The sequence below is a fragment of the Cervus elaphus genome, chromosome 11, assembly GCF_910594005.1.
Source record: "Cervus elaphus chromosome 11, mCerEla1.1, whole genome shotgun sequence".
In the NCBI taxonomy this organism is placed as follows: Eukaryota; Metazoa; Chordata; class Mammalia; order Artiodactyla; family Cervidae; genus Cervus; species Cervus elaphus.
The window spans coordinates 19,435,918-19,462,255 of record NC_057825.1 but is presented as its reverse complement, the minus strand read 5'-3'; the positions used below and the strand labels follow the sequence as shown (position 1 = coordinate 19,462,255).

Below are 26,338 nucleotides of genomic sequence, written 5' to 3'. Positions count from 1 at the left end.
TTGGGGATGGGATTGTATGGGGAACAGAAACACGATTTCTTGATTTTCTTCTCTAAACTGCAAGTGGGGAAAACAACAGGAGTAAATAACAAGTGTTCTGCGAACACCTCGTGGGGAGGGACGGTCGTGATGTTTAAGAGAACATTTTGGTTCTACGCTCAATCTACAGGAATCTAATAACGATGCAAGAGAGGGCATTTCCGCCCTCTCTAATACACTCCTTGGGGGAATCGCATCACTAGCAATGATGTGAAACCAACTGGGGCAGAATTCTGTTGACGCCGTGTCCCGGCCCACTAGGGCTGGCTCCCTCCCGTATCCGTCTGGGGTCGGATCAGCAGCTGCTGTAGCCTCTGCCCACATCACACCACAGCAGGTGTGAGACCAGGGCTGGCGTCACCCAGCTCACGCCGCAGATGGAGGGGTAAGATAGGAGGCACTGCAAGTTAATAAGGAAAACGCTTGTCCGGGAAAGAAGGAAACCCGAGACGGGGTACACACGACCAGGGCTGGGCCAGGGCGCGTGAAGTTCACCACGTGGCTGTCACCTCCTGCCTTGGCCAACTCCCAGCTGCCTGTGGGTACCCAGCAGTCCTCCCCCGCCCCACTTGGCCCTGGAACCTTTATAAAAGGACACAGTTGCCTGAATGGATGATGTGAGCTCATAGTAGGAGCAGGAAGAACCCATCCTACAAGTGCATCACTGTTTTGGTTTGTTTGTTGTTTTTTTTTTTTTTTTTTGCTGCATCTGGTCTTAGTTTTGGCATTCAGGATCTAGTTCCCTGACCAGGAATTAAACCTCAGCCCCCTGCTTTGGGAGCATGAAGTCTTAGCCGCTGGACCAACATGTAAGTCCCAGCATCACTGTTTATGCAGCTTTGAAGACGAGGAGGATTTACAGCTAGGATTGAGGGGTGGGTAACCAGTGAAGGTGTGAGCCCCCAAACGTGGTGGAGCTTGAGACACTCACGGGAGCGTCTCCTCCAGGGGAGGAGCTGGACCTGGGGAAGTGGGTGAGCTAAGGTCTGGGGGAGGCTGCCGGGCCCCACAGGAGGCATCAGAGAATAAAGGTGAGAGCTTCTCAATACACTGGCCGCTCGCTTAGAGCTGCCAACACTGGGGAGATAACTCAGGTGCCCTTTCCCCCCAGCCAAGCCCCAGGGTGGTGTGGCCACGGCTCACGGGCTCGCTGTGGGGGCCAGACAGACTGGATCCCCATCCCATCCAGTTACTGAGCCTTTCTGAGTGGCTTCAGGTAAAGGGGACAGTGTGTGTGAGGCCCACACCCAGGCGTCTGGCATAGAGCAGATGCCTCCACCCCTGCAGTGTCTGGATTACCTGTCCCACCTGGAGCTTCTCCCCCCGACCTGTCCTTCGAGGCCTAATTCAAAGCCACCCCCTAGACCCTTGGGCTAGAAGAGAGTCTCCACCCTGGACTTGGGAGCTGTGTGTCCTTAAGCAGGTTACCTAACCTTGCTGGGTGTCAACTGATGGATAAAGAAAGTGAAGTCGCTCAGTCATGTCCGACTCTTTGTGACCCCATGGACCATAGCCCACCAGGCTCCTCCATCCATGGGATTTCCCAGGCAAGTATACTGGAGTGAGTTGCCATTTTCTTCTCCAGGGGATCTTCCCAACCAAGGGATCGAACCCGGATCTCTTGCACTGCAAACAAGACGCTTTACCATCTGAGTCACCAGGAAAGCCGGTGGCCACATGGGCAGAGCGGACGCACTGAGTACATCCTCGTTCACGGGACGTACCCCAGGGTCTGGGGAAGGGTATCCACTGCCTCCCTCCCCACCCCGTCTCTGCGCGTCTCCCTCTGGGCATGTCTCTCTCCCTGCCTCTCCATCTCTGCCATCGTGTCTCTGTGTCTCTCTCCCCGTCCGTCCCCACTTCCTTCTGTCTTTCTCGATCTCCCTCCCCCCATGTCTCCCTCCTACTCTGCACATCTCTTTCCAGCTCTCATACCATGTCCATGGGTCTCTCTCCATCTCTCCCCTCCCGCCTCTCTCGGTCTCCTTGCCTCCTTCTCTCTGCAGGTCTGTCCATGTCTGTCTGTCACTCCCACCTTCTTTCTCTCTGTACCCCGCCCCCATTATCTCTCCCCCAGTGTGTGGGGGGCAGCCCAGGACCTCATCTGGACCGTGGACTCGGCCTTCGGACAGAACGTCTTCAGCCCGGTCCTCTTGCCAATTATGAGCATGGATGTTTTGCCAAATGGCTCACACATCAATACCATCCCACTCTGTACAAGTCCTGAGGTAGATGAGTGTTACGTGACTGATGTTCCACAGACAAGAACACAGTCTGCAAAACAGAGCCCATCGCCTCGGCCAGGGGCCCCTGTCTCCAAATGACAGAAAAAAAGGACCAATTTCTGAGACCTCAGAGCAAGGCCACATGGAGCCAACAGAAACATTATTAATAAGGTCTCTCTTTATCTACCTGGAAAAAAAATGTGTATGCCCTCGTGGAGTTTATTCTTCCAACGTCTTTGTAAAACTACCTTCTCACTCTCCTTGAGCCCTGGGCAGTAAGTAGATAAAGGAAGTCAAATAGCTACTGACTTTTCCAGCTGTTTCCAGGGTGTCGCCATACACACTAACACAGTCTCCAGGACTGAAGACCACTGTTGATCCTTGCTTTTCAGCAATCCGTTAATTGTGCAGCTGTTCTGGCAAACTCTTAGGCACCCTTCAAAACCCAATTCAAAAAAGGCCTCTCTCAGACTTCCCCAGTAGCAGTGGATAAGAATCTGCCTGCCAATGCAGGGAACTCAGGTTCGATCCCTGGTCCGAGACGATCCTAAATGCTGCAGAGCAGCTAGACCATGCACCACGACTCCTGAGCCTGGGCTCCAGAGCTGGAAAACCGCAACTGCTTAGCCTGTGTGCCCCAAATACTGAAGCCCACACGCCTAGAGCCTGAGCTCCACAAGGGAAGCCGCCGCGACGAGAAACCCGTGTACCGCAGTGGAGAGTTCGCCCCTGCCCTCTGCAACTAGAGCAAGTAAGACCCAGAACAGCCAAAGAATTTTTTTAAATCTTTGCTGCTGCCACCCACCCCAGGAAGGTCCCACCCGCGGTTCCCAGGGGACCTTCCAAAGGCTGGGTGCACAGGCCCACTTTATCCCCTGACCTTCTGCCAGTCTGTGAGCTCCCAGGGCACAAGATCACCATCTCCCTCATCTCCGTCTCCCCAGACCTAACACGGGGCCTGGCACCTGCAGGAAGCTCAGTGGACTGGTCTGTTGAAGGATCCATGAGGAGATGACCACAGTTTGCGAAACAAAGGCTGCTCAAAGTTTTCTCACTAGACCATTCCATGGGGTTGTGTATTTAGGGTCAGGCGCCCTTGAAAAATCTCAGGCACTTTGTACAACAAGCCCCCATGTGAATCTGCCATCCCGGGGTCTCCAGAAGAACACAGAAAGGAGCAAAAAGGAGTCAAGTACTTGGACCCCTGGTCTCTGCCTTGATGGTATGACATGATGGAAAGAATGAGAGCTTTGAAACCAAGAGACCTGGCCTTGACTCCCGCCAGCCAAGCAATGAGCCTGGAAGCCTGGTTCACATCTCTGTCCAAGGAGTGCAAGGGAGCCCCCGGGAGCCCTGGCAAGTGGTTGCGTGACATGGCTGACTCTGACCTTGGCCTTGATTTGGGCACGTGGGCCCTGGTTTCAGCCCAGAATTTCTGAGAAGAGACGAGAGGTTCTGTCTAAGAGAGTGGTGGAGAGAGGCGGCCTCTTATGAGAGGGGAAGAATGCGGTCACCTGAGGCTCCCAAGAGGCCTCTGAGCTGACGGGCAGGTAGAAGGCCCCCAGAACACATTCATGGAATGAAGAAAAGAGCAAGCTGGCGTGCAGGGCTGAGGGCCAAATACGGTGGAGAGCGTGCTGGGCCTGGCGGGTGAAGATGAAGACTGCCTGTGAGTCAGACAAAGATACGCGCTTATACGATGTCGCTTGTATGTCAAATCCAAAAAAATAAGAAACATGAAATTATTTACAAAACAGAGACAGACTCACAGACAAAGAAAACAGACTTAGGGTTACCAAAGTGAGCAGAATGGGGAGGAGGAAATAAATCAGAAGCATGGGATTAGCAGATACACACTACTATATTCACACCACTAACCACCGAGGTCCTACTGGGTAGCACAGGAAACTATATTCAATGTCTTATAATAACCCATAATGGAAAAGAATCTGAAATATGTATGTCATGTATATGCATACATATAGCTGACTCACTTTGCTGTATACCTAAAACTAACACAATATTGTACATCAACAATACTTCAGTAAAAATAAGGAAGGTTAATAAAGAATAAAATAAAATACTCCTATTATCACAGACTAATAACAGACGAGAATGTTTTATGTCCTTATTTGATGAAATTGGAAGTTAGAAACCCTATCTTGGCCCTAACTTAAAAAATATATCTATATTTTTTTTAACTAGTTCACAGAACCCTAAAATCTGGGAGCTACTGCCCACTCTTTGGGCTCTAAAAACTGACTTTTCCTTCTCTTGATCACACCCCCCACCTCATCTCTCCAGGACCCACATGAAGCACCTTTGTGATATCCCCAGGCTCCAAGCCAGCCCAGGGGGAGAAACTGAGGAGGCTGCAGCCTCACAGGGAGAGTGGCAGGGGCCAGGGGGGTGCAGGGGACCTGCCTCTCTCTGGATGTCACCTTGACCCCATGGCCCAAGGCCCCAACACACCTACATAGGCCCTCACTGCTTGCCAAACCAAATTTCAAGGCCAACAGGGCAGACATACTTCCCACTAGACAGATGAGGAAACTGAGGTGCAGAAAGGCCAGTGACCTCTCCAAGGTCAAATCTCCCAGCAAATCAATGGCAAGCTTCACAGACTGACGACCAGCAGAGGGTAGTGGGCATTATCTCTGTCTGCATCTGAATGAGGTCAAGCAAACCTCCAACCACGTTGTCTCCGCAGAACCAACCAAGCACAATTTTCATGAAAAGTCTTCGTTTTCAATGATCAATTAAAATCATAAAGCATTACATGTCTAACCTGCTCAGAATTTTTTAATGTTAAGGATGCCTTTAAAGAACTTACAATTACTACTACTAATAGTTGGGCAGAAAGTCTACAAGATTCTTCTAAGGAGTAAGTTCTTTAAAGGCAGATTCCACCTGATGCAAAGAGCTGACTCATTAGAAAAGACCCTGATGCTGGGAAAGATTGAAGGTGGGAGGAGAAGGGGACGACAGAGGATGAGATGGTTGGGTGGCATCACTGATTCAATGGACATGAGTTTGAGCAAGCTCCAGGAGCTGGGGATGGACAGGGAGGCCTGGCGTTCTGCAGTCCATGGGGTCACAAAGAGTCGGACATGACTGAGCAACTGAACAACAATTCTTGACATTAAAAACAACCCCACCTCTCTTTCCCCTGGAAGCCTGTACTGGATGCTGCAGGCTCTCCTGGCCCCCTGGCATCAAGACCAGATTCCAGATGTCCCCAGAGGGCTACAGAGGAAGAGACAAGCCTGGGTCTTGCCCCAGCACGCATGACCTGTGCCAGTGGAACCAGCTGATGGCAGATGAAGTCAACTGCTTCCAGGATAATTAACTTAGATCCAGACAGCCCATTAAGAGAAAACGAGATTCAAGATTAGAATGGAAAAGTTTCAGCAACGTGTGGGTGGGGAACGAGGCATATTCTACTTTCTAAGAAGGGGCCAAGAGGGATGGCAGGGGAGAAAGAGGAGGGTCCCAAACACCTCCAAAGGAACAGGACGCAAAAGACCTCCCTCTGCTAGAAATCTGAGATGGGCAAAGAGGGAGACGACCAGCGGTGGGGGCGGCGGGGGAGGGATGGATAGACAGCAGTATTCTTGGTGTTTTGTTTTTAAAATAACAGCTAGTTGAGATATAATCTACATATCACACAACTCACAGATTTCAAGCATATAACTCAATAGTTGCAGAGAGTTGTGCAACCATCAACACAACCAACCTTAGAACATTTTAAGAAATCCTGTACTTATTAGCAGTCACTCCTCATTTGCCCCAACCTCCCAACCCCAATCCTAGGCAACCATGTATCTATTTTCAGTCTCCACAGATTTGCCATTCAGGACATTTCACATAAATGGGATCACACAGTATGTGGTCTTTCCGTGACTCACTGCATTCACTCAGCAGATTGTTTTTGAGCTCGTGTTGGGCGTCAGTAGTTGTTGCTGTTTAGTTGCTAAGTCACATCTGACTCTTTTGCAACCCCGTGGACGGTAGCCAGGCTCCTCTGTCCATAAGATTTCCCAGGCAAGAATACTAGAGTGGGTTGCCATTCCCTTCTCCAGGAGATCTTTCCACCCTAGGAATAAAATCTGCACCTCCCGCATTGCAGGCTGATTCTTTACCACTGAGCCACCATTTCCCTCCTTTCTCTTGCCAAATAATATTCCAGCATATGGACACATCACTTTTGTTTATCCATTCATCAGCTGACATACATGAGTTTTTTCCATGTTTATGTACAAGCTGTTGTGTGTTCATCGTTTTCATTTCTTTGGGGTATATACCTGGGAGCAGAATAGCTACATCCTACAGAAACTCTCTGTTTAGTCATGTGAGGAACCACCTGACTATTTTCCAAAGCAGCTGCACTATTTTCATTTCTACCAGCAGTGCATGAAGGGACCAATTTCTCCAAATCCTTGCCAACACTTGTATTGATCAGACTTTTTAATCCTAGAACTCTCAGTGGTGCAAAGTGGCATCTGATTGTGGTTTTGATTTGCGTTTCCCTGATGACTAATGATGTTGAGCATCTTTTCACATGCTTATTGTCATGTGCTAGGTCACTTCAGTCGTGTCTGACTCTTTACAACCCTATGGACTGTAGCCTGCCAGGCTCCTCTGTCCATGAGATTCTCCAGACAAGAATACTGGAGTGGGTTGCCATTTCCTTCTCCAAGGGATCTTCCCCATCTAGGGATCGAACTGGCATCTCTTAAGCCTGCATTGACAGGTGGGTTCTTTAACACTAGTGCCCCCTGGGAATCCCCATGTGCTTATTGGCCCCCTGCATATAGTCTTTGGAGAAATGTCTATTCAAAGTCTTTACCTGTTTTTAAATTGGTCTGTCTTTTATTACTGAGTCATAAGAGTTCTTTATTTTTTTGGGCTCCAAAATCACTGCAGATGGTGACTGCAGCCATGAAATTAAAAGATGTTTACTCCTTGGAAGGAAAGTTATGACCAACCTAGATAAGATATTAAAAAGTAGAGACATTACTTTGCCAACAAAGGTCCATCTGGTCAAGGCTATGGTTTTTCCAGTGGTCATGTATGGATGTGAGAGTTGGACTGTGAAGAAAGCTGAGTGCCGAAAAATTGATGTTTTTGAACTGTGGTGTTGGAGAAGACTCTTGAGAGTCCCTTGGACTGCAAGGAGATCCAGCCAGTCCATCCTAAAGGAGATCAGTCCTGGGTGTTCATTGGAAGGACTCATGCTGAAGCTGAAACTCCAATACTTTGGCCACCTCATGTGAAGAGCTGACTCATTGGAAAAGACCGTGATGCTGGGAGGGATTGGGGGCAGGAGGATAAGGGGACGACAGAGGATGAGATGGCTGGATGGCATCACCGACTCGATGGACATGAGTTTGAGTAAACTCCGGGGGTTTGTGATGGATAGGGAGGCCTGGCGTGCTGCGATTCATGGGGTCACAAAGAGTCGGACATGACTGAGCGACTGAACTGAACTGAAGAGTTCTTTACATATTCCAGATAAAATTCTAGAAAACATATGATGTGCAAATATTTTGCTTCATTTTGTGAGTTGCCTTTTCACTTTCTTAACTGAGTCTTTTGAAGAACCAAAGTTTTTAATTTTAATGAAGCCCAATTTATCTAAAGCTTATGCTTTTGGTATCAGATTTAAGAAATAATTGCCTAATTCAAGGTAAAGAAGATTTAGATCTATTTTTCTTCAGGAATTTTATAGTTTCAGCGCCTATGCTTAGGTCTTTGATCCGTTTTGAGTTTATATACAGGTTAATAATGTAAGTTACAAGTGGAGTGAGGTCGAGGTCCAATTCAGTCTTCTACATGCAGCTATCCAGATGTATCAGCACCATTGATTGAAAAGACTATTCTTTTCCTATTGAATTATCCGCTATCTTTGAAAATCAACTGACTGTAAATGTGAGGATTTATTTCTGGACTTTCAATTTTATTCCCTTGATCTATATGTCTATCCTTGTGTTGGGACCACATTGTCTTGATTACTCTTGCTTTGTAATAAGTTTTGAAATCAGGAATAAGTGTAAACCCTTCTACTTAGTTCTTTTTAAGAATGTTTTGGCCATTCTGAGTCTCTTAGGTTTCCATATGAATTTTAGAATCAGCTTGTCAATTTCTACAAAGAGTCCAGCTGGAATTTTCATTGGGGGTTGTGTTGAATTTGCAGATTAAATTTGGAAGCAGGGCTGTCTTAATGATATTAAGCCTTCCAATCCATAAACATGGGATGTCTTTCCACTTAATTAGGCCTTTAATTTGTTTCAAAATATTTAGTCATTTCCAGAGTTTAAGTCTTGTATTTCTTTTGTGACATTTATTCCTAAGCATTCTATTCCTGATGCTACTGTAAAAGACATGATTTTCTTAATTTAACCCTCAGATTATTCACTGCAAGTGTATAGAGATGCAATTCATTTTTCTATATTGGTCTTACATCCCACAGCTTTGCTGAACTCATGAATAAGCTCTGAGAGTTTTTTAGTGGAGTCCTTATACAAAAATCATCTCACCTGCAAACAGTTTTACTTCTTCCTTTCTAATCTGGATGTCTTTTATTTCTTTTTCTTGCCTAACTGCTGTGGCTGGAACCTCCAATACAAGGTCAAACAGAAGTGGATGTCAGACATCCTTGTCTTGTTCCTGATCTTAGAGGGAAAGCTCTCAGTCTTTCATCACAAGCAAGATGTTAGCTGATGCACGTTTAAGTTAAAAACTGCAGCCTGGAGTTGATAACATTATGAGACCTCTCCCAGTAGTTAAGAGGGGAAAGCACATAAAATGTTCCATATATAAAAATGAGCAGAGACAGGAAAAGGATTAGGGAAAAAAAACCCAGAGTTTCCTTAACTTTGTCCCCTGAGCTGTCCCTGGATTGTGTGAAGTGTCCAGTCCCCTCTGTGAGGCCCACAGCCTGCTGCATCTCAGGGCAGGCTATACTCTGAGCTCAACAAGACACGGTTGTGTTTGTCCTCAAACCTGCTTATCCTGCTTTTACTTCTGCAATTACCTGACTTAATTAAATTGTACATCAACTGTTGCAATAAGTGTTAGAAAGGAACTGTTTTTATGAAATGAGTCGAATATTTGAGGAAGATCGCTGTTAAATTAGGCATGGACAAAATAGCTGAATAAATTTAGAAATGTATAAAAATTTGCACGTATTGGGCACTCAGTTCCTACTTCACTTGATAGAAACAGAAACCAAGAATCACAGAAAATGTATGAAAGGATGCTCCAAAAAAGATAATTCGGACATCATCCAGTGGACCCATAATCCAAGAATGACCTGGGGCTTAAATCAGAAGATGAGAGAACAAACACAGGCTTCATGTTAAAATGAAATATTTTACATTAAAATAAAACGCTCGAGGTATGCCCGTATCAGGGGCTTCCTTGGTGGTTCGGTGGTAAATAATCCACCTGCCAATGCAAGAGACGTGGGTTTGATCCCTGGGTAGGGAAGATCCCCTGGAGGAGGAAATGGCAACCCACTCCAGTATGCTTGCCTGGGAAAATCCCATGGACAGAGAAGCCTGGCAGGCTACAGTCCATGGGGTCGCAAAAGAGTCAGATGTGACTTAGTGACTAAACAACAATAATGCCTGTATTTTATTTTCATTTTTATGATCCCCTCTTTCATACTCTTTTTAATTAAGCAACTCGTTGCCAGGGCCGATGGTAGCAGAAGAGGGCTTTTTCCGGACATGAACATACAATGGTTACCTGAGCAAGTATGACAAGATGTCATTTTTTCCTCTCTCCTTTTTATCATCTAGTATTTTCAAGATGTTCTAATGAGTATGTGCTGCTTTCATAGCAGAGAAAATGTGCGATGAATTTTCCTTTATAAGATTCAGATTCTATTACTTTCAGCTAGTAATGGGGAGAAATGCAGGAATGCCACACTGTCCCAGCCAACACTGCCCCAGAGGTACCAATAAAGCACCCCGGGGCTACACAGGTAAATGAGATACGGAATGGGAACAGCATGAATCGAGGAACACGTCAGGACTCCCTGACCTAATAAGCACTGAAATAGATTCCTTAATTTGGTCGAAACTAAGAGGGGCCCCTGTGCTAAGTATTCTGGGTCAGCAGCTGAAGAGCGCGGCTTGCTTTTGGAAATGAGGCAGGGCCTGCTGGATCAAACAGGCTTGAGTAACATCATGCCACACAAATCTGGATTTCTTGAGAGTAGGCCAGACTCCAGAGTGTTTCTAAAGAGACACAAGGCTTCTGGGCTAAGATGTCGGTCTCACTGTGCCTGAAGTCCTCCACTGCTGATCTGGATTCCACATCCCCAGCACCATGCTGGGTTTCTCGTATGCATCTAGGAAAGGGACGAGAGAACGAATGATGTGCCGGAGAGTGGCTTGGCAGGACACTGGTCCTTCTCCGGCAGAGCAGGCCTTCTGAAATGGTAGAGGCTGTTGAAACATCCTTCTGTTATATACCACCTCCCCGCATTCTCAAATGGGCTTCCCAGGCCGTGCTAGTGGTAAAGAATACGCCTGCCATGCAGGAAAGGCAGGAGATGCGGGTTTGACCCCTGGGTCAGGAAGATGCCCTGGAGGAGGGAATGGCAACCTGCTCCAGTATTCTTGCCTGGAAAACTCCATGGACAGAGGAGCCTGGTAGGCTACAGTTCATGGGGCTGCAACTGAGTGACTGAGCACGCGTACGCGTACACACACACACACACACACACACACACACACACATTTGAAATACAGTCTGCTAAGCCAGGACCTAGTCTGAAAGACCAAAGACATAGAAATAAAGGAACTGGGGCGCTTAAGGTAAGTTGTTTCAGACTGTACATAGTGGCACATATGATGGAGGCATCCAGGAATTTTCAACTTCTCCAACTTCTTCCAACTGAGGTGATAACCCAGGTGTGTTTAAATCTGTAGGGGATCGACTTCCTTGGCAGTCCAGTGGATAAGACTCTAAGCTTCAGGGGGTGCGAGTTCAATCCCCATTCAGGGAACTAAGATCCCACATGCTGCATGACATGGCCAAGAAATAAATAAGTAAATCCATAGGGGACAGGGGCCAGCAGAAGAACCCAGAGTATCTGAGCTGGGCTTGAAGGAAGGGACTAACACCCCTAAATCAGATCCTGAAGCCCCAGGGTAGCAGGAGGCACTTCCAAATGAGGAGTGATAGGTGCAGCCATTTGAAAACTGTTTTCTTCCCCTCACCTCTGCCCACGTCTACTTCTGACCCCATCTATTCCTGTGGCTGCAGCTTAGCAGGAACAACCATCGTCAGTCCCTGGGAGGGATATTTTTTACCTAACACAAAACCACCGTGATCCAAACCAGCCACTAGCTTGGGAGAAGCTTTCACTTGGATGCCCTGCATCCTGGGCCCCATGTGGTCCTGCCACGGCCAAGAGCCTGGCATCGAGGGGATGCTCAGAAGCAGGGGCTAGTGGGTTGAAGACCAGACCAGTGACTGTGTGAACATATCCTTGTAAAGATCAGGGCCCACCACTCGGACCCCAGGGCCCAGATGGTCAGACACACTCCTTCTCACGAAGTTGGCCCGCATGGCAGGCTGAACTCATGTAACCAGCTTCCACCACCAGCCAGCACGCGGGCAGGTATTGCAGAGACTTCAGAAAGTGAATCCCAGTTTGCAATACTCAGGCTTATCTGTGAGCGCCATGTCCCTTGGTGGATGAAAACAATTTATACCCCTCTTCCCCAAGCAAGAAAATACCAATCCCTCAGAAACTAGTCTGGGCAGTGGGGCAGGGTGGTGGAGAGGGGAAGAGAAGGGGAGGAAGGGAGAGGGCCAGCGTCCGTGTGGGGGAACCTGGGGCTTTAATAAGATGCAGAAACCCAAAAGGGAGAGAAAGAGAAAGGGACAGACTGGGTCATGTTGTCAGTTTTATACTACCGTCTTGCAAATACAGTACATTTTGTTCGGCTTGAGGGTGACCACGCTGAAGGCTCTCCCAGCACCCAATCAACATAAATAACACCTGTCCCCAGCCTGGGGTCTTCAGTTCCATTGTCCAGTCAATGGGGGAGACTCTTCACCGATCGTTTATACCAACTGACCTGCAACTGAAGACACAAACACCCTCAAGGGCATCTGCAGGTTTGCTTTGTTTACCTGTCTCGGGAAGACAGAATGGCCTCACAATCCAAAGAGGGAAAAAGCCTCTTGGTGGAGTAGGGTGGGTGCCAGACAGACAAAGTGAGCACTGGGGGCTCCCAAGGCCGGGCCCGAAGGAGGCAGGTGGACCGTGATGGGAGCGAGGACAGGTAGGGTCAGGGCATCTGGGGATGGATTCCTTGCCCACATCCCAGAGCTGCCTGGCCTGTGCGGGGCTGGACCACCTGGTCTGCAGCATGGCTGGAAATGAACACAGAGGAGCCAGCCGTGTTCCCATACATCCCCCCTTAACACCAGCACCCCGCCTCCTCTCAAAGAAAGGCACCCAGGGGACAGAACCGGTGCTCCACCAAGGAAGCTGCTACTTCCCTACTTGGACTGAAGTCCCCCTCTGAGGACCCCAAGGCATCACACGCACATGTGAGTACACACACACACACACATCCCCCTCGGGAGCACACGCAGACGTCCCCACAGACTCACACTGCATTTATATCCCAGTTACTCCTCCTGGTTTGTGCACACAGACCAACCGTGTGCTCAAGTTACTTAGAAAACCTTCCCCAGAGCAGCCAAACGTTCTCAGTGGTTGACCCTTTGGAAGGAGGGGGTGTTACACATTCTTCATTCGTTTTCTAATTTCTATATATTTCCTAAATATTCCACAGTGAACATGCATGTATCACACTTATATTCAGAAAAAGTTCAAGTAGACAGTTTTGAAAAATCTTCCTAAGACAAGTAGTAAGCAGCATCAAAGTAGGACATGCTTAGATATGAATCTCACTCTGATTCACGTAACAGCGTTGAGCGCCTCCACATTACAAAGAAACAAACCAAGGATGAGAAAACAGACAAGGCTGCCCAAGATCACCTAGCTAGTAGATGGTATCTTACTGCTGGGAACCAGCTTCTCTGGTGTTTCCCAAAGATGGCCGAGTGAGCGAGCGAGACAGAGAGACAGAGGTGGATGGATGGACAAAAAGAGAGAGAAGGAGAGACAAGGAAAGACAGAGACAGGGAGAGCGTTGGGAGGGGTGTGGAGGGGACGCCGTGCACCGGGGCGTGCGAGAAACCCGTCTTACTCATTTGATTATAAAATATTTCTGAGCCAGCAGATGGTATAATAGCGGCTGCAGATGCCACATAGCTTTTCTTCATTTCTCTGCAGCAGGCTCCATTGCAGGGACCTGCAGAGCGATATTCAAGAAGCTCTTCTGGACTTCACGAAGACAATAACTGTACAATCTGAGAAACTCTGTTTCAGGAATCTGAGTAACAGATGCGTCTCCATTCCCGCTTCCCTTCTGCTAATCCTCAGGCACCTGGGGGCACCCGGGCAGGAGTCTTCCAGGGCCTTTTTGCGGCGCGGTCGCCCGCCTGGGGATCTGGGCTCTGTTACATAATTAATCTTTGGCTCAGAGGCATGGCACTGCATTCACAGACGGGTCGACTCGGCGGTGACGGCCGTGGGGAGAGTGCACATCAAAGCCCGCATCTCCCTCGTCCTCCAGCATCAAAGTCTCGGGGTTGATGAAGTCACCACAGCCCTCAGTCTTCTGCCTGGCTGGCTCTGCCTTTCTTGTTTTTTTTTGTTTGTTTGTTTGGTTGGTTTTTAATATGGGACCTGCATCGCTGGTCCCTCAGTAGCTCAATAACCTGGTTAAAAAGCAACAGGTCAGGGCCCCAAGCAGAAGCACTCCGCAGCCTTCCACCCCGTTGGGTCTGTACTTCAAAGCACTGTGCGCTGAGGTTCTCAATAACCTGGGGAGGAGCGCCGTCCTCCTGGAGTGCAGACCTGCCAAAGCTCACTCCGGCGTTACCTGCCTAGGAAGCCTGTGGCCTTCAACCATCTGTCCCGCCTCCAGACTCAGCCCTTTTTCTTTCTTCTCTGGTCACTCCACTCTCTGCTTACCCCGCAGCCACCACACCCCCCCACCCCCACCCACGAGAGGACAGCAGAGGGACTTCATATGCGACCGATGGTCCATCTAAACGCCCCTCTGCAAGGATGTGTTTTGCTTCTGGCCTTCAAACTCAGTTTTAGTCAGTTCCAGCGGGGTCGCTCTGAGCTGTCTTTGGCCACCCACCATCCGGGGTCTGCAGTCAAAGGTGGCTGTGCTAACCCATGTGCCAGAGGTCCCACCCAAATCCCCTCCTCACCCTGCAAATGCTGCAGACTTCAAGGAGCCTCCGAACACAAAAGCAGAAGAAAGGATCATCCTGAGGACAACAGGAAGAGCTTACGTGAAAGTCTGTGGGCGATGCTAGGCTGGCTCACCTGGCCCATCATCCAAACTCGCCCCTCACACATCCACACACCCAGGAACTCTGGGGGAGATATGGTGCTATCAGTCCTTCACACTCTAGTGTGAATTACCACCAGGTTGCATTCATCTAGCCCCAGAAGAAAGCCAGTATACTCTGGGCATGGACCTTCCTAGAGGAAGGGATAAGTAGTAAGGTGTGTTTCGGGGGGATGGGACAGGCCTCCATGGTTGCCCAGAGGAGAACAGTCTTGGGCAGGATGAGCACAGGAGGGGAAGGGGGTACAAAGAGGAATGGAAAGGACCCAGTGTTTCCCTTCCTTTAAAATGCAGCCAAACTCAACTTGACCCTAGTTAGGAGAAGGGAACAGTCTTCCTCCTCCCTCCTATCCCACGGTGGGGGACCCTGATCAGGAATTGGCCACCTCCAAAGCCTGCATTTCACTCATGGTTCAGCCACGCCCTGGCTGGAGCATCGGCCTGTCCACGAGGCGGGTCGGGGGACACTTTGGGGAGAGATGGAAACAGCCACTTACACGTCACAGCCCTGGATTCTGGCCGCGGGACAGACAGATGGAGAGAATCCTCAGAGGCCGGGCTGGAATGTTCTGGCCAGTCTCCGGAGGGGTGGCCGGCTGGGCCCAGGAACAGACTGTGCTTCTCCTTGGCCCGATACAGAACCAAACCCAACCAGAGAGAGAATTGGGGGCACCGAAGGAGCTTCAGCACATCTGGCTGGGCGGCCAGATGCCTTAGCACATGCTGTTCCTTGTGCCTGGAATGCACTCATCCAATTTCCTCCCAAGTCAAAGTCTAGCCTCCCTAAAAGCCCAGAGTAGCAACTCACTCAGCCGTACCCTGCAACAGTCCTCTCCCAACCACTCCCCTCCACAGGGTTAATCAGTCCCTCCTGGAGCTCTCTGGGTGCTTATCCTCGTGAGCTGTTTTATTTACGTTCATCATCCCCATCAGGCTGGAGGCCAGAGGCTGAGATGCTTTATCACTATCTCCCAGGACCCAGAGCTGCCCGGCCGTGCACTTGGGCACAGGGAAGGGAATGGGGAAGTGAAGCTTGGGGCTTGAGCCATGCAGGGCCTCCACCTCCAAGCTCATTCAGTGACGAGTCACTGATTACTCACCGGCAATAAAAAATCTGCCTTAAAGCCTATAAAATCCCTATCTAAATGAAACAGCCCAGCTTTGCCATGAAGGACCCCTGAAACTCCAAACTCCCGGATCTTTTTAAAATATTTGAATTTTCTCCAGGGTGATCAAAAAGGCGCTGCTTTAACACAGTCACATCTTTCCAGAAGCACTTGGCCATGCCAGCTTCTGCTTTATCTGAGCCTTCCCTCGCCTCCCCCGCTCACGGTCTTAGAACACAGGCTGAGCAACCCTGGAATCACTTCCTGATTTTGTAAGGGCCAGCAGCTCCCAGTTAGGCTTCCAAAGTCTCTGGGCAGCTTCCATGCCTCTAGGGGAGTTTTGTTTAAAGATCCCGCCCCTACTCTGCGGTCATAGCTGAGCTATAATTAGAGAAGCACCCCTGTAGTTAAGTTTCTGCCACATTTTCCATTTTACATCTAGACCCTTAGGTAGTCAGCCTAAGTTTTAAGAAACTTTGCCCCAGATAGCCAATTTAAAGCACAACTCCGCTGAAAACCTCCCTCCAGATGCATTTATATAGAGCTTAGAGTAGTGAGCCGTCACGTAATTTATTTGGAATTTACCACATGTCCTGTCCAGTACAGTATCTGGAATTTACGACAGATGTTCTGCGGGGCACCAGGGGATGGAATGATTTAGCTCAGAAAAGAGAAGTCTGAGGGTTAATTTAATGACATTGTCTTGATGATAAGTGCTCTTTCTCACCCAGAGGAAAGTTGACAGGATGGGGACACAGGGATGGCAGGGGAGACGGACTCTGGGCGCTGGGGCTGTGCTCAGCTGCCCAGTCGTGTCTGAGTCTTTGTGACCCCAGGCTCCCCCGTCCGTGGGATTTTCCAGGCAAGAGTACTAGAGTAGGAGGCCATATCCTCCTCCGGGGGATCTTCCCGAGCCAGGGATCAAACCCGTGTCTCTCGCGTCTCCTGCACTGGCAGGCGGGTTCGTCACCACTAGTGCCACCTGGGAAGCCCTGGGCGCAGAAGTCAGACAGAAACAGGTCTGTATGAGCTTGCAGGGCCTGCAGGCTGCAGGCTTTCTTCTCAGAGGCTCGCTAGAGCTCAGACTAAGTCCCAAAGGAAACTCCCCTGGTACCCGAAATGAAAGCATAAAAGCAAAGCTCTGAAAGTGACAAACTCGGGGTTAGAGCCCAGGCAGACCTGGTGGCCAGGCCAGTTCAGCCCCCTGTGGCCTGCACCCCCTTTGGGACAAACAACGCCACCCCTCCCTCCCCAAGGACATTCCCACATCCACTTATAGGTAGCCTCTCAAAGCCACCGCCTCTACCGTTGTAAGTGACATTCCGAGTTATCCAACATTAAAGAAATATCAGTAAGTAGAACACGTCTCCAAGGCCACCCAGCTGGTGAGGGGGCTGCATTTCACACTCGGGTCTGTGTCTCCTTTCTGCTCTGCAGGTGGGCAGGGGGAGGGGGAGACAGGAGAGAAACAGGGCAGATGCACACGCCCCCACCCCCAGTGGACTCCCCAGTTTTTGAGAGGTCACAGTATGAGAAACAAAGTGATGTCATGTGCCCATAGACTTCACCAGATCAACATAACCAAGGGCAAGTACTTCATCCCAGCCTCAGGAAGGCCAGGGTATCTAAGAGTCCCCCTGCATTTAGGGACAGAAGGAAAACGCCTTCCCTCTTCAATCCCCAGCCTTTCATCTCCCACCTGTCACGCCACTGGGCTCTCTCGGCGGAGGGAAGAACGGGAAGTGATCAGCCAGGGTAGGGTGGCAGAGAAGCCCCAGGCCTTGATGGCTCTGGCGGTAGGAAGAGCTGGTCTCAAGGCCCACTGGCCCAGGGGACCTGGTTCCCAGGCTGGTTGCTAAGGCCCAGCGTGCAGAACACTGTCTCTGCGTCTTGCTGTGTAACCATGTATGCTCTCCCATGATTTCCCCATCCGTAAAACAGATAATAGTGTTACTAGTTTATAAACTTTTTATAAAAAGAGAATTCCAATATATACAAAACCAGAGACGAGTGTGATGAACAATGGTCACCCATCACTCAGCTTCAGATGCCCCGCATCTTGTCTCTTTTGTGCGGCCCCCACCGCCCCCACCTGGCATTTCCTGGAAACATACCCGTCCATCGCTAACTCTCTCGGGAGGCCACAGGGCTGCTTTGAGAACTAAAGAGATGGAACAAGTAAAAGCATGCAGATTCCAGGAGGGGGTCCAGAGTAAGGACTCAACAAACACTAGTTTGCACTCCTCCCCATCGCTAACTCAATGAGCCCACATGACCATGCTGCCACGGCCGGCGCCCTGAGCCGGGCACAGAGAAGATGCCCCAACAATCGCAGCCACCACTCCATGAGCGCCTGCCAGGGCTGAGCGAGACAGGCATCACCGCATGCAGTCTGCCCTTCAGCCCTGCAAACTGGGCACTATCCCCACTTCATAGGTGGGAAGACTGACGCTCAAAAAGAGTAAGCCATCGATTCTCTAAAATCACACAACCACTATCCAGGCCAGTCTGGCCCCAAGTCCACACTCCGTTCCCTGATGCCTTCTAGTAATTTGTCAAAATACTGTCCATTGATATTTGCATGGTTTGTTTTTAAGAGTATACAATTCAGTGGTTTCTAGCATATTCATAAAGTTGTACGGCCATCACCACTATCTAATTCAGTACATTTCCATCATCCCCTAAAAGAAATCCCACACTCTGGCAGTCTCCTCCCTCCTATCCTAGCCCTGCCAACCACGAATCTATTTTCTGTCTCTTTAGATTTGCCTATTCTGGCCATTTCATACAAATAGAGACATACAAGAGTGGCCTTTTCTGTCTGGCTTCTTGCACTGAGCATAATGTTTGCAAGGTTTGTCCATTTGTCATTACTTCATTCTTTTAATGATTGAGTAATATTCCACTGCATGGATATACCACATTTTGTTTATCCGTTCACCAGTTAATGGACATTTGAGTTGTTTCCACATTTGGGCTATCATGAATAATGCTACCACAAATATTTGAATACATGTTTTTGTGTGGACATTTGTTTTCTATCTTCTGGGAATGGAACAGCTATGTCATATGGTAACTATATGCTTAATTATTTGAAGAATGCCAAATTGTTTTTCCAGGGTGCTCACATCATTTTAGAGTCCCACTGGCAATGCTTCTATTTCTCCATTTCTTCTATTTCTTCACATCTTCACCACCACTTGTTATTGTCCAGTTTTTTAATTCCAGACATCCTGGTGAAGGCATCCATTTACATTACATGCTTTTGTGGTTCATCTTAAACGTCTGTTAAATCTCACAGGCTCCTCCCAGCAACCATACAGAGTAGGCAGAGAAGACTTCTTTACATTTGACACAGGAGTAAACTGCAGGCTCAGAGGAAATGAATAACCTACTTGAAAGATGATGGAGGGTCACTTCCATCTCAAAGAGATAAGTAACAAGAGGTATGACCGTGAGCTCAGTTTCTCCCTTGCTCCAAAGACCGGCCAGACAGTAGCAGTTCCACGAGGGACTGAAGAAGGAATCCTGCTCTTTACAGTGACGGCCCCGCAAGGATTACATAGATTTCAGCACCTAAACATCACTCAAACCAATCCCTTTGGTCTAAACTCCACTACTCCTAAGAAAAGGCCACCCTCCTCAATAAAGACTCTCATCTCTTCAGTTCTGCCCACTTAAAGGATTTATAATGCTCCCTTAACTTTTTCTAAATATAGTAAATCCCCTCTCCAAATCCAAAGATGGTCAGTGATACAGATTAAGCCCAGGCGGCTCGTCCTCAGAGGGCAGGCTCTGCAGTGCCGCCAGGAACCCAACCTCCCGGGCCTTCCTGGCCAGGGCCCGGCCCGAGGGCTTCCTTCCCAGGGACATTGCACCCAGCCACTGGGTACAACTGGAAAGGGAGGTGGGGAAGGTGAAGAGGCTGCTTGGGGACGGTGGAGGGAGGCGGGGACAGGACAATGGGGTGGGCGCCAAGAGTCTAGTTTCAGCTTCCCCAGGCCAGAATGGCAGAGAAAGAGCCCAGGCCTGGACTGGCATCAGTCAAGGCCTCTCCTTATCACCAGCTGTGAAGCCCTGAGCAAATTTCTCAACCTCTCTGAGAGCCTCAGGTATCTCATCTGTAAATAGCAATGAAATACCTGGAATACCAAACCTCCCAAGGTGGCTGTGAGAAGTAAATAAAATATGAAAACAGTCTGACAACTATCAAGCTAGAGGAGTTGTTACAGTCACGGGGAGGGCTGGGGAGGGCAGTGAAGTATTTTCGTGGAACAGTACTTGCTTTTCTTTTATAAATGGTCATTGGACTGATAATTACTTATAAATTCACAGCAGACATGTGGCCACAGTTAAAACCTAGTAAACATAATGAATAGCAAAAGCTTAACAAATGTGCATATTCTGAACTTAGCAACTCTACTTCTAAGAATTTATCCTGAGGCACAAACACATAAATTGGGGGAGGGGTAGAGCAGTGTTCATCCCCCCACGTGGTAAATTGTAATGTTCAAACAGTCACTATCCCAACCCCCAAAGCAGGGTGGGGGGTGGGGAGGAGGTGTGGGGAGGTGGGGAGGGTATTTCCCACCCCACTGACATCAAGCCTGGTGGTACCCTTTGCTTTAGCTAATGAAATGCGATGGGAACTCACACGTGGTACGTGTCAATTCTCACCTCTAAGCAGGAGTTTGAAGAATCACTGTGTTCCACCAGGTTTTTTCTCTGCCCTGAGACCAGCAATGTCTCACATGGGGGCTTCTCTGCAGGCCGGGGTCCCAGAGGAACAATGATGTCAAGCAGAGTTGCAGATAGCAGGGGATGGTCATGTAACTTGAGTGAAAAGAAATCAATGATGCGATAAACCATGGAGACTGGGGGGGTCATTTGTTACCAGAACATAACTTAGCTGACTGACATACAACCGTGTTCCTATTAATGTAAAACTGCAAACCACCTAAACGACCAGCTAAACAAATCCTACCTACTTACGGATTTATCATCTCTCTCCAAAATGGAAGGCCAATAAAATGATGTGTACTTTTTGCATAGAAAAGCTTTCTCCATAAGTTAATTTTAAAAAGCAGAAGATAAAATAGTACTACTGACAATATATAAATATCTATAAATCAAGGAGAAAAAGATAATCACTCACAAAATGAAACTGGGCAAAGGAAATGAGCATACAATTCACAGCAGAGGAAACCAAAAAGGAAAATAAACATATTGAAAAGGTGTTCAGCCTCACTAGAATTCAGGAACATATAATTTAAAACAACCGTGAAATACTGTCTTACACCCATCTGTCATGTTTACAAGTCTTTACAGAATCATGAATCAAAATAAGTGAAAATATGATGTGTTGCTGTGGCTGTTCAATCACTAAGTCGTGTCTGACTCTTTGTGACCCCATGGACTGCAGCACACAGGCTTCCCTGTCCTCCATCATCTCCCGGAGTTTGCTCAAACTCATGTCCCTTGAGTCAGGGACGCCATCTAACCATCTCATCCTCTGTCATCCCCTTCTCCTCCTGTCCTCAATCCTTCCCAGCATCAGGGTCTTTTCTAATGAGTCAGCTCCTTGCATCAGGTGGCCAGAGTACTGGAGTTTCAGCTTTAGCATCAGTCCTTCCAGTGAATATTCAGGGTTGATTTCCTTTAGGATTGACTGGTTTGATCTCCTTGCAGTTCAAGGGACTCTCAAGTCTTCTCTAGCACCATGACACGATGTAATTTTTGCTAAATATGTACATTTGTATTACAAGTATCTACAGGGCATCTATAAAGTCTGGACACACGACATTCTTTTGTTCCTTCATAGATGGAAGACGTTCTTGACAATGCTGTGTCTACCTGCCTGTTTCCAGACCTCATGGACTCCTTTATGTTGACAGGAATGACTCTTACAGGGTACAGAACAGCAAGCTAGCAAGAGTTACAGGGTGGACAGGGTAGTTACAGGGGACTTTTCCCCTTCTTCCTTCCTTTTCTATGTTTTCCAGTCTTATCCAGGAATATCTGTGTAAAAAATAATTTCTTCAAAAAATTAAGTTCAAAGGCAAAATAGCTTCCCAGATGGCACCAGTGGTAAAGAACCTGTTAGTGCAGGAGACGTAAGAGATGCTGGTTCAATCCCTGGGTCGGGAAGATCCCCTGGAGGAGGGCACGGCAACCCACTCCAGTACTCTTGTCTGGAGAATCTCATGAACAGAGGAACCTGGCGAGCTACCGTCCACAGGGTCACAAAGAGTCGGACATGACTGAAGCGACCTTAGCTCACACACAAAAGCAAAATGGTCACGGCTGAACATTGGACCGTCAGCTTTGAGAGCGTGAAGGAATTCCAGTTTACACAGAAGGTCTGGGTCACAGGAAAGAATACACCTGCCTCCTTGAGAAGACAGGTTCTGGAAGCTCAGTGTGGGCGGCAAACCATCCCACCCCCACCCCCGGGGCGTGGCCAGGTGAAGGCAGCGTGCCTGACCTCAGGACCCTAGGGAGGCTGCAGCAGCTCCCACCCCTGGAGGGCAGGTTTCTCTCGGCTGTGCTGAAGCCAGGAGGCTGCTGAGACTGTGAGGCTGGCTCCCGTGGCCTCCGGGGCAGGCTGTGCTTTCCCCAGAGGGTTCGCAGAGACAGGGGTCAGAAGGACAAACACCAAACCCTGGAGCACAAGCGCCAGGCACAGGCATCTGCAATTCATCATGGCCACCTGATTTACACTCCTCTCTGCCCCCCGAGCCTCAACAGCGTGAACACATTGCTTTTATCAGAGGGGAACAAATACACTCTAAAAAGAGAAGTAGCTTTTCCTGCATCCGCCCGTAAGGCTGATTAAAGACCAAGCCCAGCATGACCCAGCTCATACCCGGACCTCCTCTCGCACACGTCCGGACCTCCTCTCGCATACGTCCAGCCCTCCTCTCCATGAGGCCCCTCCTGGCTTCCTCCTCCCTGGGAATCCCCCCACCCTGGATGATATCTGATCCCCCCAATCTCTGACCACGTTCCTCATCCCCCGCCTTTGAGGTCCAAGTCGTTGACCTGCCAGTAGCAACAATCCTGTTAGACTAGCTCAGCAAGACTCCCCCAGCCCCAATGTGTCCTCTCAGTAATTTTCCATCCATTGACCCTTCAACCCTGTTCCTTGTCCTCGCTACATTCTCTTCCATTTTAACAGGTTTGACCCCCTTTTCAATGGTCCTGAATAACATCCCCTTACCATTTAGCAAGTGTCAGCTTGTAACAGCCCACGGGCTGACTGGGTACAGGGGCCACGGAGACAGAGCTGCCCCAAGAAGGGGTGGCGGGATCAAAGAAGGACTTGCAGAGAAAGCTGGATGGCAGAGGGGGCGGGGGGGGGGGGCAGTAGCTGGTGGGAGGAGGGAAGTTCTAGAGAAAACAGAATGCTGTTGGGTCCAGGGACGTAAACACACTTAAAAAAATAAAGAACACGATGAACTTCGTGGTCTCTAACAGAGTCTTTACTGGAATTAGATGGTAAATGCTTAGGAGGAAATGAGAAGGGAAGGGAGGGGCACTGGGGGTGTGGGGAGGAGAGCAGGGAGCGGAGGGAGCCTCGGGTCCAGGGGTGCCTCCAAATGGGTGACCTCGAGCAAGTCACTTCCCCAGGACTGCCCTCTGTCATCTTCAACAGAAGGAGGAAGGGAGGCAGATGAGATAAGCCAAGAGTGTTTAGGAACCACGGCGGCTGGGAGTCCACAAAACAAGCGATCCTGCTCTCACATCGTGGTGGGGGCGGGCGCTCCAGTTTGATGCTTACGGCAGGACAAGGAAAATCCACGCACCGTGGCCTGTCTCCACGCACCGTGGCACCAATCAACACTCAAAACTACACTGAATTCAACACGGCTAGATGCCCTCCTTTAGAAAGCCCATTCCTGCTCACCAGCCAGCTGCCAACTCTCAGGATGGACTGATGGCGGAGTCCTGTCTCCCAGCTTCCCTTTCATCTCCCATCAGCTGGGGACCCTGTTCCCTAAAGCTGTATTCAGCCCCTAAAATGCAGGTCACATTCGCCAGGTTGTAGGGAGGGGACAATTGCAGCCTGAGTCAGCCCCATGGCCAGTAGCATGTCTGTGCAGTGACTGGTGGGGACATGGTAGACGCTGAAGGCCAGGACAGATGCTCAGCTCCCCACCTCCGTCTCACACCCAGGGGGTCCACCCATCCCTTCCCAAACTGTCCCTCCTCTGCACCGTCCTCGCTCACCCAGCCTGGGCAGCCAGGACAGCTGTCAGGGACAGTGGGGACAGGCCCCCTGACCTTAGTGACCTCCCAAGAATCCCCCCTCAGTTGTGGAGGGGATGTACTTTATAAGCCAAAGAAGGTGAGCATTGGAAGGGCCTTGGAGATTGTCTCAGCTAGTGTTTTCAAACATTTTGGCTAAGGATTTAAAAATGAAATCTTACCCAGGACCTCGATGAAATGCAGATGTGGGGTGAGGAGGGTGGCCAGGGCAGGTGGAGAGGCTCACCAGGGTTCAGGCCCTTCTGCCCCAACCTTGGCATCCCCAGGGGCCTCTGCAGAGCGGGTAACAGTGATGGCTCCGCCCAACCCCACCGCGCCTGCAGCAGTGGGCACAGGTGAGCGCCAGGCTACAGCCCAGCCGGCCATCGCAGGGCACGACAAGACGGCAGGTGACATGGCCCCCCCAAGGGAAATGACAACAGGTGATACAGGCCTCCCTCACGAAATGACAACAGGTGACAAGAGCTTCCAAGGGAGATGACATCAGGTGACACAGGGCTCCCAGTGAAATGACGACAGGTGACACGGGGCTCCTAGTGAGATGATGACAGGTACACCCAGCTCCCAGCGAGACGACAGCAAGTGACACAGGGCTCCCTCCCCCAGCCCTGCCAAGGGCACGTCGCCAGCACAAGCCAGAGCTCAGCCAGGGCCCACACCACGGTGCGCCCAGTGTGGCTGGGAAAGGGATGGAGGTTTACTGACTTCCAAGTCCAAGAAGATCAGAAACACCCTGTCACACGGGGAGAAAAGAGCATCTGGAAATGACACAGCGCCTGGAGCAATCGAGGAGATGGACAAGGCGCAGAACGCGTGAACTTACAAAAGTGAACATCTCCGGCTCCCCAGGAACTCATCTGACAAGGAAGGCTGTCCAACCCAGCTTTTTCAGTGCCCGTGGTGCAGCCCCGAAAAAGGCACTGGGAGTTCACCCTGGAAAATCACTCTGCATCCACTCAGCCAACAGAGATTTCCTGAGGATCCCTGGGTTTGGGGGATATTGCTCGGTGCCCTAAAGAGCGTGAAGGAAGCCTAGCCCAGCACTTGAGGACTCGGACAGGAGGAAACACAGGAGGAGGGTGATAGGCGGGGGCCCCCCGGGTGACAGCAAGGTCAAAGGAGGGAGGAGAGGCTGACGCTGTTCCAGAAGGCTGGGGCCAGGGCCCCTGAGGAGGGGCAGCAGGGTGGTGGGGGCAGGAGGCAAGCAGTCCCAGAACTGGAGGTGCTCCCTGCAGACGACGGGCACATCCCCGAAGCGTGGACCGGGATGGTGGAGCAGTCATGTGTGGCTTTATTGTCTGTTCTTCCTGCAGCTGGGAGACTAGATGAGAGTCACAGATGGACATGGAGGTGCCCGGGGACGTGGAACAGCGTGGTCCACGGAAGAGGCCGCGCTCACCACGAGACAGCAGGCAGGAGGGGTGTGGACCAGAGAGCGCTAAAGAGTTGACAGGGCTTCGGGCATTGGTTCTCCAACTGCAGTTCCTGTGCTTGCAATATCTATTTAAGAGGAAAGTGCCCAGACCCCAACCCAGCAGGTTCTGACTCCAGGAGCCCGGCGTGGGGCCCACAAGTCTGCATTCTCAGGTACAGAGTCAGGGTCCATGTTGCAAGAAACAGGCGTGGAAAGAGGCTGCTCTGTGCCTAAGAGAAGGACAGCCCAGCAAGGACCCTAACCCAGCAGAGAAGAGGCACTAGAGAAAGAGGCCTTTCCCGGGTCCATACGGAGCACCGGCTGCCACCTCCTGAGTGTGCTAAGCACTTAAACACATCATTACTGGAATTAATCCCTTATCAACCGCATTAGGGGAACACTCTCATACCATGTACTACAGGCTGAGTTATGTTCCCCAAACTCCTATGCTGACTTCCTAACCCCCACCACTGGATCTCAGAATGTGACTGCATCTGGAGACAGGCCCTTTAAAGGTGATTAAGTTAGAATGAGGTCATATGGGTGGACCCAACTAATTCCATCTGATTGGTGTCCTTCGAGGAGGTGATCAGGACCCAGACATACACAGAGGGGTGACCAGGTGAGGATACAGTATAAAGATGGTCATCCATGGGCCAAGGAGACAGCCCTTGGGAGGAGCCGACCCTGCCAACACCATGCTCTCAGACTTCCACCTGTGAGGCCATCAGGCTCTGTCGTTTAAGCCTCCCAGCCGGAGGAAACACGGAGAGAGGTGTGGGTAAGGAACTGAGACCCGGCGGCCCAGCGGTTAAGGCTCTG

General features: G+C 49.8%; 1 protein-coding gene across 1 annotated transcript in view; it reads right to left on the bottom strand.

Moving 5' to 3' along the window:
- Positions 1-26,338, bottom strand: part of HPCAL1 (hippocalcin like 1) — a 116,695-nt gene that overhangs the window by 63,714 nt on the left and 26,643 nt on the right. The window lies entirely within an intron of this gene.